At 42.0% G+C, this 6000-nt stretch overlaps 1 non-coding gene across 1 annotated transcript; it reads left to right on the forward strand.

Moving 5' to 3' along the window:
* Nucleotides 1–5369: 5369 nt before the first annotated feature.
* LOC131252282 (small nucleolar RNA R71) lies at nt 5370–5476 on the forward strand. The gene has a single exon (XR_009174315.1). It is a non-coding gene; the product is annotated as a small nucleolar RNA R71 (small nucleolar RNA).
* Nucleotides 5477–6000: the final 524 nt, after the last annotated feature.

The raw sequence follows: 6000 nt of genomic DNA on the forward strand, positions 1-6000 counted from the left end.
TAACATAATTACTAACATTAATGATATAATTAATATTAACCCATCATGGTAATAATAATCATTATAATGGTAGAAATCAATACACTCCTACTATTAATGATAATTTTTAAGAATGGTGAGTAGAATTCTAATATCTAATAGTTGTAGTTTTATTTATAATAACTAGTACTACTATAAGAAATCTGCTAGTGGCTAATCATGTTTAATAATCATGATAATTTTGGTAATATCAACCATAATAATTAAAAACAATTTACGTTGGGGAGAAAGTTGACTTGCATTAGTTGGCTCAGTAGTTCAACTCAACCTCAATTCAAACCGACGACCCGCTCCGTGACTCAACCTGACTTGACTCAACTGAGTTGATCCAACTCCGCACAACTCCACTGAGTCAACTCAATTTCCTCTCTCTCTAGCTTCTCTCCTTCTCTCTCTTCTCCCTTTCTCTATTTTCTCTCAATCTTTTTCTACTTCTCTTCTTCCTTTCTTTCCTGCTGGAAACCCAGCAATACCATACCAGACCCAATCTCAAAAATGAGTCGGCAACTGGATTTGAGTCAACGAGTCGACCTGGCAGCAACTCGCGACCCAATCTCCCTCCCTTTCTCTCTCTTTTTCTCTCGTTCTTCTCTTCCTATTTCTCTCCCTTCTTTTCTTCAAATACTAGAATGTCCAGCAATGGACGCCTGACCCAACTCAGGTGAGTCGAGTCAACTCGGCAGCTACACAACCCACCCGACAACTCCTTCTCTCTCTCTCTCACCTATTGTTTCCTCTCTAATTCCCTTCCCTTTTCTTCCTTCTCGGTTGGAAACATTTGCCAATGGAGGCCAAGCCCATCTTGAATCGGCCCAAACTCGGGTTGGTTCGAGCTGGTGCAACAACGCACCTACCCTCTCACTCTTCTTTCTTTCTAATTTTTCTTTCTTTTTCTCTTTCTTCCTTGGGGTGAATTGGACCGAACCAGGCCTGCCCCAACCATGACCGAGTCAGCAACCTGGTGGGTAGAGCATCGTTACAATGTGGCGGCACCACCCACACTCTCTTCATCTTCATCTTCCTCTCTAGCTTCTCTTTTCTTTCTTCTCCTCCTCTCTCTTTTTCCATGCTTCTCCTCTCTCTCTCTCTCTATGGACTTTCATGAGGTCCAGACTCGAACAGACATCGCCCCAAACTCGCGACGACTCGATGCAGCTCCAAACGAGGAAGATGACTGGGCAGCAATGATGGATTTCTTTCCTTTGCTTCTTTCTTCATTCTGACTGCGTGGGATGGTTTGTATGGATGTCGTGGAGCTTGTAGATGAGAGGTTTCGAAGCTCCACATTCGTTTGGGTGGTGGGTCTGAATGAAGGAAAAAATGATGAGTTTCTAGGGTTTTTGAAAGAGGCAGGTGGAGAGGCATTTTCTCTCCATTTTTATAGCACCCTGGTTCCCTCACAACCCTTGGATGGATAATGAGTGGCAATGATTTGATTCGTTAAAAACCACTTCTAAATATGGCCGGTATTGCAAAATTAGCCGTTGTTTTCTTTTGGCTATGGAAGAGAACCCTAAACCGCGTTACCTTAAGTGGAGGGATAGGATTGCCTGGGATTGAATGGCCGAGATAGAGGATGAGGGTCGCACGCCGATTGCTAGCAAGGCAGGCAAACGGGTTTCCATTTTCAGAAACTTTTGCATGCGCGAGTCTTTTTGTGCTAGTGTTCGTGTGCAAGCACGTGCGATATCACGTGCGGGGCCTATGTAGTTTTGGCCGGGACAATCTGCCCAACACGATGGACGGTTCAGATCACTCGGGTGGCTAGTCTTGGTGGGCCAGATGATGATCGCATGGTATCAGTGCGTTTAAAACTGGCATGAGCGGGAAAGGAGGGAAGGATCCTTCCTCCTTTGGAATGTTGGGTCAACACAAGTTGACCGTGGTTGGTGGTCCGGTGTAACACTGGTGCGTGTGCATTGTGCACACGCTTGACCCAAAGTAGGGCCCAGAGGGCTAGCTCGACAGATCCACACCTTCCATCTAGTTCTGTGGGCCTTATTAGGACATCCGGCCTAAGAAAAGGGCAGATCTAAAGCTTAGGTGGGCCATACTCGATCAATTCGAGCTATTTTGTTGATTCAAGTTAATTCGACGATTAGATTGACCCCAAATTTGATTCTGAGTGATCCCTAGTTCAGTTCAAATGATCCTCAATGACACTCCTATCGATCGGACAATTTAATTGTAGTATTCAAGTGTTAGATCTCTCGATATTAATTGTAGATTAGATGGATGGTGGATTTATCAATCTAGGGTTCAATTAAGCTAATCTACTCCTTCCATATATTTTGTCAACTCAAATTGGGGCCAACCTAAAGGATGAGGCAGATTCAAGGCCTAGGTGGGCCACACCTAGCGATGATTATGTTTTATTGTGGATTTATGTCGATTGGATGATCATATTACTCCCAATCTGAACATCATCGGTTAAGGTGATATTGGGGCCTATTTAAATGAATCTCAATGGTATATTCAATTATCAGAAGGTGGGGTAAGGATGATCAAATAGTGAGTTGTGAACTTGAGTGCGTAGGACTGATAACAATGGATCTTAGCGAATTAGATCAAACTTTAAGATGACTTAAGGTCAAGGCCTGCCATAGTCCTCATTGAACAATTTTAGTGGTTTCTAGGATTGTCTAACTGCAACCTAAAGATTTATTTTATAATCCAATGCTTGGATTAGGGAAATCAAGTATTAGATCGACCGACAGGATGTTATAGATCTAAGGAGCGGTGGATCTCGTGGTTCAGACTTTTAATTCTAAGATTGTCAATTAGATTTGTCTGTCTATGAAAATGAAATCGTAAAATAGGTTTTTCTAACGATGCAATGATCCACCGTGAATAGAAATAGGAAGATAATTCCCTAGTTCTCATTAATACTGGAATGGTTTCTAATCATTACTAGAACCTAAACACACCAATTGATCTACTAATAGGAATGACCAGCTAGCCTTTCTAAGATTTGATCAATGAAGGGCAAAGGAAAGTGGTCCTTCCTCGTGATAGTATTCAGATTCCTGTAGTCAATGCACATTCTCCAACCAATAGTAACTTTAGTTGGCACAAGTTCATTATTGGCATTGGCTATGATGGTGATCCTGAACTTCTTAGGAACCACCTGAGTTGGACTCACCCATTGACTATCGGATATGGGGTATATGATATCCACATCTAATAGTTTAAGAACCTCGGCCTTAACCACTTCTCTCATGTTTAGATTTAGTCTACGTTGTGATTGCCGAGCGGTCTTCGCATTATCCTCAAGATATATGCGGTGAGTACAAATCGAGGGGTCGATTCCCTTGAGGTCTGCTATCGTCCATCCAAGGGCTCCCTTATACTTAATGAGAGTAGATATGAGCATACTCTCCTGTTCTTTCTCTAGGTGGGTAGAGATCACCACCGGGTATGTCTCATCTTGACCTAAATAGACATATTTTAAATCAAAGGGCAAAGGTTTTAGGTCAAGCTTCGGCGGCTTGAGGTTAGACGGTAGAGGCACTACATCAATTTGGGGCAACTCTTCAAATTGTGGCCTCCACCGGTTAACTTCAAGTACTTGTGCAGTATCAAGCAAGGCACACATCTCCCTAATCATGTCATCATCAAAATCATGGGAGTGGGCCAGGCACGTCTCTAGAGGGTCAGAGGATAAGGTCAAAGGTATCGTATCTTCCACTAAAGAGTCAATCATGTTAATGTCGTGGAAATCGTCATCATCCTCTAAGTTTCTGCCGTTATTGAAAAAGATGTTTGACTCCAATGTCATATTTCCAAAAGACATAGTCATGACACCATTCCTGCAATTGATAATTACATTTGAAGTGGCAAGGAATGGGCGACCAAGAATGACAAGAATCTGAGTGCTATGTTTTTGATGGGTTCGGCGTCCAGGATGATAAAATCTACAGGGTAGTAAAATCTATCAACTTGGACCAACACATCCTCAATTATCCCTCTTGGTACACGAACAGAGGGATCAACAAGTTGTAGTTTGGTTAGGGTGGGTTTTAATTCACCCAAACCTAATTGTTTGTATACCGAGGAGGGAATTAGATTGACGCTCGCTCCTAAGTCAAGAAGTGCATGATCAATTCGATGGTCCCCGATTACACACTATGGTTGGGCTACTGGGATCTTTGAATTTCTGTGGCACGTCTTGCTTTAGGATGACACTCACTTTTTCGGTCAAGAAGATCTTCTTTTGAATACTCTACCGTCGTTTGGTCGTGCATAAGTCTTTCAGGAATTTAGCATATGAATGTATCTGTTTTACGATATCAAGTAGAGGAATGTTGACTTTCACTTGTTTCAACACCTCTAGGATATCTTGAGAGTTAGAGAGAGGTTTTGGTGCGACCAACCGTTGGGGAAATGGAGCAACTGACTTTTCTATAAGTTCCGATTCTAATTTTTGTGGGGCCTCACTAGATCCATCATTGTTGTCCTCTTCTGGTTCTTGAGGCTTTTCAGGCCTAACCGGAAGAGTTTTATCAATGATCTTCCCACTCCTAAGAGTGGTGATGGATTTAGCGTGCTCTATTTGATTTGAAGAGTTAGGGTCACTTATTTCATATTGTGGTTTGGGATTGGGGAGAGGTTGAGCAGGAAGCATCCCCTTCCCTCTACTTGTTAATTGTGATTCTATCCTTTGAATAGATGATGCAAGCGTTCCTAATGTTGTGTGGACATCATGAAACGCTTGTACTGAATTTTGATTAAGTAGCTCTTGTTCTCGAATATGCTTTTGAACTGGATCCTCTTGAGGTTTCCCTTGATTTGGAATTTGATTGAAGAAACCTTGAGGGGTAGCAGTTTGTCCATTTCTCCAACTAAAGTTTGGATGATTTTTCCAACCAGGATTGTACGTATTAGAGGTCGGTCCATTGAAATGTCTTTGATAAGTATTTACGGCATTGGATTGTTCATTTAACACTTCTCGAAAGGCGGGTATTGTAGGACAATTTTCAGTTGTATGAATGTTGTAATCACAGATGCCACAAACACTTTCATTAACCTTATCCTTCTTTCCTTCCATGGCCTCAAATTTTCTCATGAGCGTAGTCACTTTATACTTGAGATCATCCTCTTCTTTTAAGAGATACAATCCACCTTTCTCCTTAGATTGAGTTGGCCTAGACGTGGTGTTCGATTTTGGATAATAGTCCCATGATTGTGTTTTTTCAGCAAGACTATCGAGGCAATCCCATACCTCGTCGACATTTTTATTAATGAATTCTCCATTACACATTGTCTTGACCATTTGGCGCATGGAAGATGTTAGTCCATCGTAAAAAAAATTTGTAATGCGCCACGTTTCAAAGCCGTGTTGTGGGCATGAACTGAGCAAATCCTTGAACCTTTCCCAACATTTGTAAAATGTTTCATCCTCCTTTTGGGTGAAGTTCATGATTGCTTTTCTAAGGGTAATCGTTTTATGATGTGGAAAAAATTTCTTTGTAAATTCCCTCTGCATATCATTCCATGTGCCAATGGATCTAGGACGCAATGAATGTAACCATGTCTTAGCCTTCTCCTTCAAGGAAAAAGGAAAGAGTTTCAGCCTGACTGTGTCCTCAGACACTTTTTTAAAATATAAAGTAGCTATGATCTCATCAAACTCTTTCAAATGTAGATATGGTTCTTCAGATTCAAGCCCATGAAACTTAGGAAGGAGTTGGATAACCCCTGGCTTGATGTCCATATGTCCTGTATTTTCAGGAAAAATCATGCATGAGGGCGTACTCACCCCCGCTGGTTGTAAATAATCTCGTAAAGTACGAGGCGGGGGTGCTTGATGCACCTCATTCTCATCCTGAATGTCCTCCACCCTAGGTTGGGGTAGAAGAGGTTGGTTCTCAGCCATCACTTCAATTAACTCAGGGGATTGCGAGTGGTGTCTAGTCCTGCGATGGATAGTCAACCCCTCAACCAATCCTCCTTCTGTCAAGA

Source organism: Magnolia sinica, chromosome 7, assembly GCF_029962835.1.
Source record: "Magnolia sinica isolate HGM2019 chromosome 7, MsV1, whole genome shotgun sequence".
NCBI lineage: Eukaryota > Viridiplantae > Streptophyta > Magnoliopsida > Magnoliales > Magnoliaceae > Magnolia > Magnolia sinica.